Source organism: Pelmatolapia mariae, linkage group LG10_11, assembly GCF_036321145.2.
Source record: "Pelmatolapia mariae isolate MD_Pm_ZW linkage group LG10_11, Pm_UMD_F_2, whole genome shotgun sequence".
NCBI lineage: Eukaryota > Metazoa > Chordata > Actinopteri > Cichliformes > Cichlidae > Pelmatolapia > Pelmatolapia mariae.
In genome coordinates, this window is record NC_086236.1 from 36,375,832 (window position 1) to 36,391,497 (window position 15,666).

Here is a 15,666-nt window from a genome sequence, read left to right on the forward strand (position 1 = left end):
TAAACTCTTTCATTCCGACCTCATTTAACCCCCTTCTGTATCTATTTCAATCTTACGTTTCTCTGCCCTCTGTAAACCAACACTGTCTGCTTTATTATTTCTACAGAAATCAGCCCCGATGCTAGTCTGACTCCAAAGGTTCAGTGCTCCCCTGGGCCAAATGCACTCTGACAGCTGAACAAATGCACCCCCTAAATGCTACGTCAAATGTATTTATGCTGAGATCAGATTGGGCAAAACTCCCCTCTGCATGAGAGCTTCAAATATTTACAAGGATTGTAGCAAAGATTATCGTTAGCGGCTTATCTAGTATTCCTGTTTCATCAAATTCCAACTACTGGGACATTCCATGTATTCCGGTACTGATTTTATTTCCATGAATTCTTCTTCTGTGCTTCCTGATTCAACTTTACATGATATAAAATATCTCTCTAAGGTGGTTAGCATTGCTGTCTTGCAGCAAACAGGGTTGCGAGTTTGAATCCACCATCTGGCTGTGTGTCGTTTGCATGTTCTCCCTGTGTTTGTGTGGGTTCTCTCCGGGTACTCGTGCAGTTAGCTGGGTTAGGGGTTTAACTGGTGACCCTAAAGTGCCTGAGAGTGTGAATGGTTGTCTGTCTCTTTCTGTGCCCTGCCTCTCGCCCCACGGTAGGCTCCAGCGCCTCCCATGGGGCGAGAGGCATCGTACAGCCTGGACAGGTCGCCAGTCTGTCCCAGAGAGACAGACAACCTGTCCTGGTTGTGGTTGGATCTCTCGTCCATCCATTCATATATTTAATTTTGAAATTAAATCAGCAGTTAATACTGCATCATGCAGACATAAAGCAAACTCAGCTTTCACTTGAAGTTATGTAGTTCAGTTTTAGCCTCAACTTGAGCCTCCTCCACCCCCCCCCCCCCGAGGGACACATCAACTTAGCAACAACCACAGGCTCACCAAGTAGCTGCTAACATTTTAAGCAGACGTATCGCAGCGAGATTATGTTAAAAAACAAAACCCAGAGCTGTGGGTTTAACAGCATACATTACACATTTATGCTAATATATTAGTGCTTTAAGTTTTAGCTTTAAAGTGTGACCTCTCTCGATAACCTCGAAATGTTCATTTATTATGACTAATTATATATTTATGTTTTCCACAAAGACACTGCAAGCTTAGACTAAACAAAATATGTCCAACACAATAAAAACATAACTAGCACAGACACAGGGTACCAGCTAAACTGCTGTGAACTGGAGTGTAAAAAGTCTAGTCATCTACTCTAATGGCTTAAGGACTAAAAAGGCCACATCTGAGACTGGGAACGGGCCACCCAGTCAATGTTTACATTCTGCCACTCCCGCTGGCGCACAGGGCCCATATCCCATCCACACAATGCTGCTGCTGTGTATATAATCATGTCACTTTTGACGATGGTTTGAAACTACAATGGGCTCCTGTATCCCACAGGGTTTATCCAAATTTGGCAGCTCCCGAGTTAAACTGAGGCAACCCCTCCATCATGGGACAGCAGTGGGTTATAAACAAAAGTAATCAGACGCAGGAGTGCCACTGCGTCAGCATCCATGGAAACATAATCTCCCTTTGCTCAAGGTTTGTGCCAGCATGGGGGGGGGCAGCATCTAATGCCATCGTGGGACATCACGGAGGACTGACCGACTCTTTCACACGTCATGCTTACAACAGTGAAGCAGGAACAGATTGGTATCTCCAAAAGATCAGTATAGTCAATACAGCAGTTCTACTCTGTGCTTACTACACAAAGCGTTGCTAGAAGGGGCGTAAAGGGTCCATGCTCATCATGGATACAGAACACAGAGCCATATTTCCTCTCTATCTGTCTGTGGATAGTTTATTGAGCACTAAGACGAGGACTGCTCGCTGAAAATGAGACATTTGCATATCTTTAAACAGCTGACATTTGGGAGACAGCATCTCTGCATGCGTGCAGGCACAGTTGGCCTGCAAACAAACAAAGCAGGTAATGTCACTGATTTTTCCTGCATAACAAATTTGATACACGACTACAGAAGAGAAACCATCATTTAACATGAACCTATCAAATTAACTAACAGCTAATTTGTCCTTTTTTTTATTAGTCACTGAGGACGTCTGCACTATTAAGCAATGAAAGTGGGACATTACGACTACAGTTTGTCCTGCAGTGATAGTCATACAGCAACATTTATGTCTATTTTATATAAACTTGTATTTCAACAAAGTGCTGTCACAGTTTTGCCATCATTTACTGATCCACAGCCCACCACATGAACATTATGTGTGATTTTTTAACCCCTTCCTCTGCATTTTTAGGTCAGCAGTGACGTACGGTGGGCTTGTCTTCAGCAGTCGGTCTAATCAGAAGAAAAACAAACAGCAGGTTTCCTTGACTCAGGGCTGCTGGGGGCCGAGCGCGTGTATTTTGCTGCGTGGGCTGCTGTATATCATTTGGTTCAGTCCTGTTCTTCCTCCTTACTCTTCTTTCTCTCTTGTCTTATCACTTTCCACTCTCCTCATGCCACCCATGGGGAGCCTGTAGTGCTGTAATGCTAAGTGACAGCCTGCCTGCCTGCTCACTTCCCACACACATGCCTACGCTTGGCCATGTCCCCCACGGCCATCGCTGCGCCCGGATAACAGAGTTTCAAAAGCTCGGAGGGATGAAATCCAAAAAAACAAAAAACAGAGTTTAGGGTATCGTTTCAGCGACTGGTGTGCGTTTAGGCACAACACGGAGCTGAACAGAGCTGGAAAGGTGCAGTCAGTGGCTTGCTGATAATATTTTGAGGACTGTGCACAATTGCATTACAAGGTTATCTTGAGATCTCTTTGAATCTCAAATTACACAGTTATATAGCGTGCAAAGACATCATATCAAAACAATTAAGTTCAGGGGCAACAGAACAGTCCAACATGAGGTCAATAAGCATTGTTTCTGCATGGCTTTACCAGTGAGGAGGAGGCTGAAATGCGCCAGTTTTTCTACAAATATCTCATATATCAATATGTCTAAAAAGGAATCTCTTCTTTAATACTTTCACCACAAACTGGGAAGAAGCTTTAGCAGGCTGTAGAGGCTCTGGAGCTGCCCATCTGCACAGACTCGAGCGTGATGCTGTGTTTTTAGCGTGGACATCTTTGTCATAATCGCTTGTCAAAGTCCGTCCTAGTGTACGACACACGAGAGCACGTACAGTGAACCTGAAACTTTTTGTTTATGTGCTAGCTTGCTCTCTCCTCCGGCTGCAGCAGCCCAGATGTTCAACCCTGTGAGCTACAACGCTTCAGCTCTGCTCCGATTTTCCATTAAACCTGCTAGCATGAAAAAGAGTGAGCACGCCATCCTGCAAAACACTTCCTCCTTAGAGTTTGCTTTAATCTTTTAAACTCAGAAGCAGCTCTGTGCTGCAACATAGTTCTCTTACATAATCAAATATAAGGTTAAAAAAAACAAATGGAGACAAATGAGAGACACTTTTTTAATGAAACTCACCCGTGGGAACTGTTAGTGAGGGAGGGAAGGCTTTACAACAAACGACACCCCCACTCCTCTACAACACTGCTGCAATGGGCCGGCACGGCACAGTGCATGTTTCCTCGCTTCCTCTCCGCAGGCCGTATTGGCCAGCAACACAAAGGCCATTTCCTGCTCTCCACACAGATATTACAGTTGAAGCTAAGTCTCTCTGATGGCCAGATAATACAGGTCTGAGTCCCGTCTAGGCCACAGCCAGGAAATCACGTTAGCCTGCCCCCCTCTGCCTTCTACTGCTGGGGATTATAGCACCAGGCTGCCTTGGCACAAACGACTTTTGCTGTAATGCAGTGAGGAAGCTTGTATTAAGGTCCATGAGGTGCAGCAATAACTTGTATGTTCCTTTGGGACAGCTGACCACTGAAACATATAGTTTAGCTTTATTACTGTAAAAAAGTATGCAGTGAGACTTACAAGGAAATAATTTATGTAGGGGAAAAAGCTCTAAACCGGTCAATCAAACGAGCATTAATGTGATGAAGAAGGAATCTGTATTTAATGCTAATCTACCTAACCAAGTTTTGGGGCAGGAAATAACTTCAAACTGGTCAAAGCTAGCAACTGTTACATAATGCTCTGAGCTGAATGCTAAAACTAGCATGCTAACATGTTAATGGGCAACTACAGCATTTACTAATTATAAACAAAGTACAACTAAGGCTTTTGGACACAGAAGTCCTTCTACTGATTTAGTTATACAAAAATGCATCAAATACACAGACATGAAGATGCCTTTAAATACCTTGATGAATCATCATAAACTGAGATTTTACTAAAAACTTTGCGTCAAAATGAACAGAATTGATTTTCTGGGATGGCATTAGATGGAAGGTGGAGTGATACACTCGTGTAACAGTGAAGTATTTCTCTCAGAAGTCTATCCGGTCTTTAAGTCTGATGTTATTAGCCGTGTCTGGGTCCAAACTCCGCTTCAGGTCCCAAAGTCAAACGATCACTGCGGCATCACTGACAGTTAAAAACTGTCTAAATTCTTTCATCTTTAATAAAATGTTCAGCGTTGATACTTTACCAGGTGTAACAATTAAATTTAACATCCAGGCATCCATGAAAACAGAATTTATTAAATTTAACTGAGTTAGAAGTTAGCAGGAAGTTAGCTCGCTAGCTTCCACCTAAACATGATATAGCATGTTCTGACAGAGAGATTTCTGAAACAAATTCAAACGTACAGCTCTGCTATCACTTCCAACATAAATTAAGACAGAAAACTAAACAGCAGTGACGTTTGTAGGGTTACTGAAGTTGGGCTAGCTGGTATATAATGATGTGCTACGTGATCGCTAGCGACACAGCTATGTTAGCATAGCATAAACACAGTGAAGCTGGAGGATGAACGCTAACACTTTTTCCACTCGATAAAAGTTAACGTGAGGGTTCCCGATGGTTAGGGACAAATGCAATCGCATGGCAGGATGCTGTAAACGGACCAAACTTCAGTCAGGAGAACAACTGAGATAATCCATCCACAATACGAGGTTAGTCATTAATATACTGCTGCACGGGCTGGGCTGGAGTTACATCGGAAGGATTAAAAAACTGAGCTTTAAAATGATTAGCGGTAATAAAAACCGAGAGGGGCCGACAGTGATCACTGACTGTTTTTAGGGGCTTGTTGAGATTAAATAGAACAAGATACAAAGCATTAAAACATGTTAAAAACACAACAGCCTTATTAAACGCAGAGTAGTTCGGGCCCGGAAGCAGGATTCATCACGTCATCACTTGAAGACCGGATTGATGGAAAATGACCTGACGTTGCCTTCATACTGCAAAGATAAATTAAATCCCATACATGTAAATAAAGTAAATGCCAAATAAACCTCCACAAAAGTGTTTCTATTACACCGTGCTGAAAGAAGAAGATGGTTTGTCAAATTCATGTAAGAGTACCAACATGTCGTGTGCTGACTTTGCCAAAGGCCTGCAGAAATGATCGCAGGTTCAAAATGGCGTGCAAAAACACACACACACACACACACACACACACACACACACACACACACACACACACACACAGAGTCTGAGTACAGAGCCAAGGCTTCATTTGGAGTCATTTCCAAACAATTCAGCACGCGATTTGGTTGGGGGTCTGGTTGAAGAGGGGGAAAATAGACTCCAGAGAGCAAGAAGGAACAGAAAAAGGAGGGGAAATACTCCATGTTCCAATAACTTTCAGATGCATGAGCCAATGCCAGCTCCATGATGTTTCAGTTCACCTCCTCCCTTCCTCAGCTCCTTTGCACGCATTCACCCTCTCCTAGGGAAGCAGCCTACAGAGCCAGCTGTCCCAGCACTGGTCAGCGAACAGATCAGATGAAAGCAGGAAACAGATAAACACAGACTAATTGCTCACAGACAGAGACTAGAAACAGGGTGAGTGGTGTGTGGGGGCACTGTAAGTTATATGTTCAGAAACAGGATGGCTGGAGGCTAGGTTAGAACTCGTGATGCTAAACAGGGTCTCAAAATCTCTTACATAGATGTGCACCCACAACAGACTGAATATCACACAGCGAGAAAAGAAGCAAAGGAACCTACTTAAATCCAGTGCAAGACCACAAAGTCTTTCATATTCTTCCCATGGTTTTGAAATTAAAATACTAAATGTCAAAACCAAGACATCTACCAATAGGACACCACAGGACAGTACTTTTCCAGCTTCATGTCATGGGGGCAACAGTCCAGAGATGCCCAGTCTTTCTCACCACCCCTTCCAGCTGCTGGCAATCCGATGTCATTAGCCGTTTCCTGGTCGCAACTCCTCTTCAGTTCCCAAACTCAAGTAAGCTTGTTTCCATATAATGATATAGCATGTTCAGACTGAGGGATTTCTGGAAAATGCAAACGTACAGCTCTGCTGTCATTTCGGACATAAATGAAGACGGAAAACTAAACAGCAGTGACGTTTGCAGGGTTGCTGAATTTGGGCTAGCTGGTGTATAATGGTGCTACGTGGTGACTAGCTACACAGCTATGGTTTGGATCATATAAGCACATTAGCATAGTGAGGCTGGAGGATGAATGCTAACTGTTTTGCCCTCGAAAGTTAACACGAGGGTCCCTGATGGGCAGAGAGAAATGCAACTGCAGCAGGAAAAACGTGCTGAAAATGGGCCAAACGTCAGTCACAAGAACACCTGAGATGATCCATCCCGAGCATGAGCTTAGTCATTAATACACTGCTGCATGGTTTGGATAAATTCCTGATCCTCAGCTTCCGTGTGCCCATTCAAATCTTTGTTGGCCTCAGAGTGATTCTTTTCTGAGCCGTTCAAATATTTGATGTCTGGTAAACTGAGCCGATGCAGTTACATCGTCAGGTTTAAAAACTGAGCTTTAAAATGAACAGTGCTAATAAAAACCCTGAGAGGGCGACAATGATCGTTGACTATTTTTAGGGGCTTGTTCAGATTAAATAGAAGACACAAAGCATTAAAACACTTTAAAAAGACAACAGGTTTAATGAACGCAGTGCAGTTTGGACGAGCTAGCTGAGAGGGATCTAAGTGGTGTAAAAGAGGTCAGACACCCAGACCTCATCAGCTGGTTCCTTTCAAATCAAATCAAATCAAATCACTTTTATTGTCACATCACATGTGCAGGTACACTGGTACAGTACATGCGAGTGAAATTCTTGTGTGCGAGCTTCACAAGCAACAGAGTTGTGCAAAAATACAATAACGTAAAACAAGCAAAATATAAGAATGGCTAAATCTGAAAGTAATAAATATATGTACAATATATAAGAGTATATGCATTACTGGATGTGTATACTAAATATGTTTTTCTACGTGTGTGTGTGTACATATTTTACAAATTAAATAGAGTAAACAATAAAATAAAATATATAAAATATACAGAGGTTGGTAGTTGGATATTGTGCAAAACAGTGGCATTAATGTACAGTATGGAGTGCATAATGTTGAAGTTCCAGTAGTGAGGGTGAGGTGTCTATGACGTGTTCAGCAGTCTGATGGCCTGGTGGAAAAAGCTGTCTCTCAGTCTGCTGGTACGGGACCGGATACTGCAGAACCTCCTTCCCGATGGAAGTAGTCTGAAGAGTTTATGGCTGGGGTGACTGGAGTCCTTGATGATCCTCCCCGCTTTCCTCAGGCACCGCTTCCTGTAGATGTCCTGGAGGGAGGGAAGCTCACCTCCAATTATCCGTTCAGAGCACCGCACTACTCTCTGGAGAGCTTTGCGCTTGTAAGCGGTGCTGTTGCCGTACCAGGTGGTGATGCATCCAGTGAGGATGCTCTCAATGGCACAGCGATAGAAGGTCCTGAGGATGCGGGGGCTCATGCCAAATCTTTTCAGTCTCCTGAGAAAGAAGAGGCACTGCTTCTTCACTGTTTTGTTTATGTATACTGACCATGTAAGATCCTCAGCCAGATGTGCACCAAGGAAGCGGAAGCTGCTCACTCTCTCCACAGCAGCGCCGTTGATGGTGATGGGGGTGTGTACTTCTCTGCACCTCCGGAAGTCCACTATCAACTCCTTTGTCTTTGCAACGTTGAGGGTGAGATGGTTGTCTTGACACCAGTGGGTCAGGGCGCTGACCTCCCTGTAAGCCGTCTCATCACCGTTGGTGATAAGACCCACCACTGTAGTGTCGTCCGCAAACTTCACAATGATGTTGGAGTTGCTAGTGGCCGTGCAGTCATAGGTGTAGAGTGAGTACAGGAGAGGGCTCAGTACACACCCCTGTGGAGCACCAGTGTTCAGTGTGATGGGGGATTGATTGATTGATTGATTGATAGATATACCTTTATTAGTCCCACAAGGGGAAATTTCATAAGGCTGCCGACCTATTGCACGCAATGGCGGCGCCATCTTACCCTCTGACCATACATACATTACACAAAACATCACATGGGGAAGACAGGTCAGAGAGGTATAACAATGGAAAATGCACCACATGAGGAAAGATAAGGAGAAAAAAATAACTCCCCCCAGACTGAGCTCCAATAAGGAGATCAGTTTGAGAACAGAAAAAAACACCTCTGCACATAGCACATGAAAAACTCTTAATACACCAAAGAAGCACATGACAAGCAACAGGGGTGGGTAAAGGGTGAGAGACAGCCGATTTAGACAGTACATCCGGGCCTGCAGCGTATGCGCTGGTCTCCTTGATCCACCGTCAGCATCGGAAGGGAATAAGCGTCGAAGGCGTTTGGAAAGGGAGGGGGGATGAGTGTGTGCATATCAGTGTATATGTATGTGTGTGCGTGTCCAGAGTTCAGCTGAGACAGTGTCCTTCGCCCTGCCAGGCTAAGTAAACAGTCTTCCAGCCAACCCAGGTGGCCTTGCATGGAATGGGAAGGAACAGTCTAAACACAGTCGTTATCAGGGTGTTGTTGTTCGGCTCCAGCCTTGCGACCGCAGCTGGCGCCGAGAAGGTATCCGCATGAAGTGATGGTGCTTTTTACTTTAGTGCGAACAGCTCATATGAATTTCAAAGCAGTTCTACAGTCCAACACTGGTCTCTCAATCTCCCGTTGGAGAGCCGCGAGCTTCGCCATACTTGCGTTCTGTGATGTTGTCATTCTTGTGCTCAAGGAGCTGATTCTGAAAAACTCACGACAGTGTGCCTCCCCGAGATGTCATCCAATTTGCGCTCAGAGATGTTATTCCGAGCTAGCCCTTCCGAGACGTAATCCAGTCTGCACTCAGTGATCTTATTCTGAGTATTCACAGCAGCCGTAGCCTTTCCAAGATCTTATCCATGCTGCACTCAATGAGCCCATTTTGAGAAACTCACGCCTCTTCCCATCGTTTCAATTCCAGCGGGCAGCCTTGTGGAGGTTTGAACAGCCGGTTCTGCTTTCTTCATTTTTCGATAAGCCAGGGCCAAGCCAGCTCCGATCAGCCAGAACCCTGTTACCATGGTTCCGAATAGGTAGAAATCTTCAGCACTCAGGCTCACCCAAGCCCAAACTTCTCGTTGAGAAAGGGGTGTCAATTGCATTCAGGGACCAGTTGATCCAATCCATAATTCCTCTTTTAGGTTTTAGAGAACAGACTGTGAGAGAGTGTTCCAGGGAAAAGTAATACAAAAAACACGAGACTAGACAAGGACATAGGAGGCTAAGCAGGGAAGCTAAGGGAGAGGAGGAGAGGAGAAAAATGCGACCGCCTTCGTCAAGAGCAAGAGCAAGAAGGTGATGCTGCCCAGTCTGACCACTTGGCGTCTGTCAGACAGGAAGTTAAGGATCCAGCTGCAGAGGGAGCTGCTCAGTCCTAGATCCTGCAGTTTCCTGTCCAGCTTCGAGGGAACGATGGTATTGAATGCTGAGCTGTAGTCTACAAACAGCATTCTCACATACGTGTCTCTCTTCTCCAGGTGTGACAGGGCAGTATGTAGTGTCAGGGCTATGGCATCATCAGTGGACCTGTTGTGGCAGTATGCGAACTGTAGAGGGTCCAGTGAGTCGGGTAGTGAAGAGCAAACGAAGTCCCTGACCAGCTTCTCGAAGCATTTGCTCACGATGGGGGTCAGGGCTACAGGTCGCCAGTCGTTCAATGAGGAGGAGTCCTTCAATGTGAAGGAGTAGCAGCTATACTCTGAGTCCGTCCCAAATGACCGAGTTCCTCACCCTATCTCCAAAGGAGAGCCCCACCACCCTTCAGAGGAAACTCATTTCTGCTGCTTATATGCACAGGCTCATTCTTTCAGCCACTACCCACAGCTCATGGCCATCGGTAAGGGCAGGTGCATAGATCGACCAGTGAATAGGCAGCTTTGTTTTCACATTCAGCTCGCTTTTAACCACAACAGATTAGTACAGCATCAGCATAGACGCCATGCCAATGTATAAATCCTCCGGCACCATTCACCCATTAATTGTAATGGACTCCAAGATGGTGCAAAAAGGGTGGAGTGCTGACCCAGCATGAGCACATTACTGGGCCTCTATGCACCGTTACCATATCGCGCCCATACTGTGGTCTTTTGCTGTTTCTTGCCTGCTTTGGATCAGAACATCAGTAATGCTCCCAGGTTTAGTCCAATATGTCCAGTTTTAACTGCATCCATGACTTTCTGAAGTTGGAGGCTTGCGATGGTGTGGTTGACCTCGATTTGCCCCTTTCACTTTCGGCCTGTGCAGACGGTAACGTTTGTGCTCCATCAGCAGAGTCCTTCATTTCCACAGCTAGGCATACCTTCTCCTGCTTGTACCCTACAGTGATGGACTTCAGTGGTAGGCCATATCAGAGAAGCAACAGGGTAAGCATGGCCACTTTTATTGGTGCGAGTTACCCATGCTGTCCATCTTGCCAACCTTTAAGCTCAGGATTTCACAGACCTTCAATGGCCACACCCTCCACTGGTACAGAGTACAAACGTGAACTTCCCAGATACGGGACTCATTGATTTTTGCCATGCCGTGCACAAACTGTTGCTTGGTTACCTCCCCCGTCTGTCTGTCAGACAGGTGTGCAGTGTAACACTTCCTCACACAGAAAATTACATTATTCGAGTATATGTAGTCTTTATTACGAATTCTAAAACTAATAATAGCCCTAAAACCTAAACTGTTACTTATAATTAGAAAAATTGAAAGAAAATAACAACTACATGTCTTCAATGGCTGTTGTCTTTGCAGGATATGGTCAAAATGACCCTCTTGGTGCTTCTAGTATTAAAACAGAAGAAAAAGGCTGTTTGTAAGAAAAGAATTATGATGAAAGATAATAGAAGAGCATCTCACTAACAGTGTAGGAAGGAGATCAAGAACCTGACCTCAGAAACGTGAATTTTGCACCAGATGCCAAACTAATCTACTCAAAGCAAAGAAGACAAAATAAAAATGGGAAGTGTTGGATAAATAATGAAGGAGTCCTCTCTGTGCTCACTCTGACGTCTTCCAACTGGTCACAGTTGAGAAATCTGCAGCGTAACCATCTTCTATTTTGCGTTTATGCTCCCATATAGTTACAGTCGTCCTTTTATCTCACCAATCCACTCAAATTCATTTATATTTTTAAAAAAGCCCTGCTGAATAAATGAGCAACTATAAAAATAAGAAATGTAATTTATATTCATCTCATTTCTTATAAATGATCCAAATGGGTGATCACGGACCCACAATATCCTACTAACCAGTAACATGGCTAAAGCTAGAACAAGCTAAGCTGTGAGACCTACAGAAAATGTGCGGGAAAGGCTGGAATAATAATATTAATTTAAAAAATTCTTGTAACAATCACTCCCATTACAGTGTCTGTATCTGAGCATGTAACCATCTATTTCACCAAATAACAGCATGTAAAGCTAAATTTAGATATAATTACATTTACAAACGGCCTTCAAAGGTCACAGTAAGAAATTACAAAATAATATCTTGTTTTGGATTTCACACATTTTGTTTCTATGTAGCTACAGGCAGTAAAGGTATTCTGCGGATGCCTCCTTTACTCCCCCCCCCCCCCCCCCCCCCAGGGCCAAAGACACATGGGACTGGGAGCAGAGGATAATGACCTCTGAGCCAAAACACGTGATTCTAGAAGAAGAAGGAGGCGATCCACCCAGGGGTTCTTACGGGGAGCGACCCCATTACAAACTCTGAAGAACAGGCCGCATCTCATTACTCGCGCTCCTTCACAACAGTCTAGTTGATGGAGGATGGGCAAATTATTGATTGTAACCTATGAACTACATGTGTACGCTGACAGGGGAAATGCATCAGGGAGGAGGGGGATGGGCGATGCACTAGTGCTGCATGTGACCTCTGACTCGGATCGTCCAACATCTCAGCATCACAAGATGCGCAAACACATCCGTGTGTTCTCAGCTTCTCCATTTCTTCTGACAGTCTTGTGCGTAAGTGTATTGTATAGCTCGAGGCAAGTCAGGGAAGCAGCAGAGGCAGCATAAAGGCATCAAAGCAGTCACCTCCACCGCAGCTCTTAACAGGTCAACTCCAAGAGATAGCACTGAGCCAAAGACCTTTGAATCAAGGTTAACGGCAGCTTGGGAGAGAGCTATCAAAGTGATCTAAAGCACAGTTAAAAGGAAATAAAGGTAGATTCTATTAGAATAGCCGTATTGATCGCGTGAACCTTTTGCCCAAAGACAAATCTGTATTTCAAAGGCAATGATGGTTGCTCTGTATGTGAGGGTGATGTTTAATGTTCTCCCACTTCACTGCAGGTTCCAACAAGAAGTTGAGCTCAGAGTTTAATTTGGTGAACTCTGATGCAGTAACATGTAAAGCAGCTTTTAAGTTTGTGCAGCTCCTGCTGTCACGCACTGGTGTGATGTAAGGAGCCCAGCAGGCAGTGACCAATTAGCACATTTCAACTGCAAACTGCATGCAGACATGTTTAGACTGTTTCTTAAACACAAACCTTTTAAGCGCATAATTCTGTACGAATCAGGAAGATCTTTACACATCTGGATACATTCACAGTGTTGAAGAGCATGTTTGTAGAGAGCTGTTGATGCCGTACGATAATCAAAAGAATCTAGTTTTTGCAAAGCAGCATTATTTTTTGCTCATTACACCCACTTAGCTCTGAAAACACGAGAAATCTGCTTTATGCAGAGGAGACGGCTCTGACAGCACACACCCATGCACATGGCACTGGAGTCTTCCACACTAACAAGGATGTGTCACCGAGAGTCAAATCCTGCAGAGTGGCATATTTTTACTGGAGAAGTGACTGCGACGCGGACAGACCCTCATATGCACTGCTGTATAATAAGCTCTACTTATTTTAGCTTCATTATTGCCAGCTGGTTTGCCTGCATCACAGAAAATCACATCAAGTTGGATTTGAGGCAGGCTGTGATAATAAACTAACAGACTGTGTGAGGGTGCATCAGTGTGTCTGGATTACACAAAGCACATCAAAGCTCACATTGGTTTATGAGGCAAAACGTGCAGATGTATATTTTTTAATTACACTCATCAGAGCGTGGCCCTAAAGCTGACCATCGGTGGGTGAAACATGGTGCAATTAGAGTTTTTACATTAAAGCTGCTGACCAAATCCTTTACGGCACTGCTTTTGTTCTAAATGAGTAAATAATAACAATAATAATAATAATAAAGGTAGCATTTAAAATATCACAATCTGAGCACTGAAATTGGAAAAAGGATGCATCTTAAATGAAAAAAGGTCCAAGCATTCTCCTCAGCTAGCAGCAGAGGGTGCCAGCACATCACAAAAACAGCCCAGCATGCAACACATTTCACGACTCCAGCTCCAGTTTACTCATCTGAACTGGAGAGAGAGAGAGAGAGAGAGAGAGAGAGAGAGCCATTGTTGGTGTAGCTGTGTTTTTTGTTTTTTTGCTCAGGATTCAATTATTCCATCTTTCCTGGCAGTCCCTGCAGTTTCTGGCTGAGAGGGGACATGGTCTAGACATGCTGTGTTTATTCCAGGAAACCATATAATGATGTTTCACATGGCGACTTTATATAAATTCAAGCTTACTGTCAAAGGATTCCCAGGCAGGAGAGATTTTATGTGATGGCAGAGAAGGCGACTTCAACAGAACAAAATAAGCCGTAATGTTTTTTTCATTTTACCTCCAAGTCTATTAAGCTATTCGCTTGTATTTTCATACCGACCCGTCCTCGTTTCACTTTGCTTCACAGAGGCTGATAGAAGCATTTGTCACAGCAGAGATGTGGCGTGCGCTCGAATGCACGAAGGTTTTAAGCGAGATTGAATATTTTTCCTTGGCTCCTCTGTCGGTGGCAGATGAGCCCAGGGTCTGGGTAAATCACAGATGGCTATTTCTCTCTCCCTGCTCTAGGGTGACAGGAAAACTGAGACTGCCACCTCCTCAGCCTGCGGTGGCAAAGATCTGGCACAGTCAAGAGGATAGGGAGAGAAAAGAAGAGGATGGAGTCTGGTCTTCCCTGCGGGTTCTTTGGAGAAACAGTCTCCATCTGCTCATCTGGGCCCTATCTGACAGTCAACAGATTTTACCATTTCCTTTTATACTCTACTGTACATGACTCTGAAGAAGGTAAAAATCGAGGGCACACCCAGAGGTACTTTTTCCCTCCTCAACCTTTCTGTTTTTTCACTAGTTTTGCATTTGGCTAGGGTCAGTGTCGCTGCTGGCAGCATGAGGTGATACAAGTAGTCCAACTCCCCAACCCCCGGCCCACGGACCAGTACCGTCCCGTGAGTCGTTTGGTACCGGGCCGCGAGAGTTGAGGCTTGGGTGTGAAATTGATGGTTTTCAGGGTTTTTATCGTTATTTTTTATCGTTGTTATCGTTAACTCGGTGTCCCAGGGTTTTTTCCAATGTGTTATGAATCAATTCATTTTTGGTACCAGTACTGGTTTTATTTTGTTGTATTTTTCCTCGACACCTTAAAGGCCGGTCCGTGGCACAAAAAAGGTTGGGGAGCGCTGCCTTAACCCATCGCCAGGACTGGAAGACACTGACCGCTGGCAGAGCTCTACAAAACAACCTCCTTTAGCTCACTGGTGTGGATGTCTGGCAGCCTGATGGCCATTAGGTATCAGGAGGATACCTCTGGATCCACTGTCAGACTCTATGCTGGTGCAATGGGTCTTGAGTTTCCTCCTAGTGTACGATAATGCATGTAGGGAGTTCGTGGAAGATGAAGGCAACCCTTGCCAATAGCACACCTCTGGGTCCAATCTAACCGCCAGGTTGCACTTCAGACTGTCCAGAACTCAGCGATGCTCTGGTCCACATTAGGGAGGAAAACTCCAGGACACCATCCCTTGTCTCAGTAGCCAATCGGAACAGCTTCTCCCATAATTTTTCCACTTCAATTTCCAGGCTGTTTTGAAATGAGCCTTCTGTAGGTTGAACGTTTTCATTTCTATTAAACGATGATATTCTATTAAATATCATCACAGGTATTTCGTTTTTAAATCATTTTTTTCCCCATTGGGATCTGATGTGTTCCTTTTGTGTAGTTGCACATACTCTCTTAAAGCAGTGAATGCACACTGACTTGAGTATTTTTTCTCCTGTCAAGTACGACCAGTTTTTCTCTGACAGTGGATTATAACTTGTTCTGGAGCTCTCATCCTTCATATCTGGTGTTGTGTAAGGTTAAAGGATCAATACCACTCCTTTCGCTCTGAATTTGTGCCTGCGTGGCAGG

The 15,666-nt window shown here is 44.4% G+C and overlaps 1 protein-coding gene across 7 annotated transcripts in view; it reads right to left on the reverse strand.

Annotated features, from left to right (window-relative positions):
* The window catches only part of auts2a (activator of transcription and developmental regulator AUTS2 a), a 322,613-nt gene that overhangs the window by 210,200 nt on the left and 96,747 nt on the right, over nt 1-15,666 (reverse strand). The window lies entirely within an intron of this gene.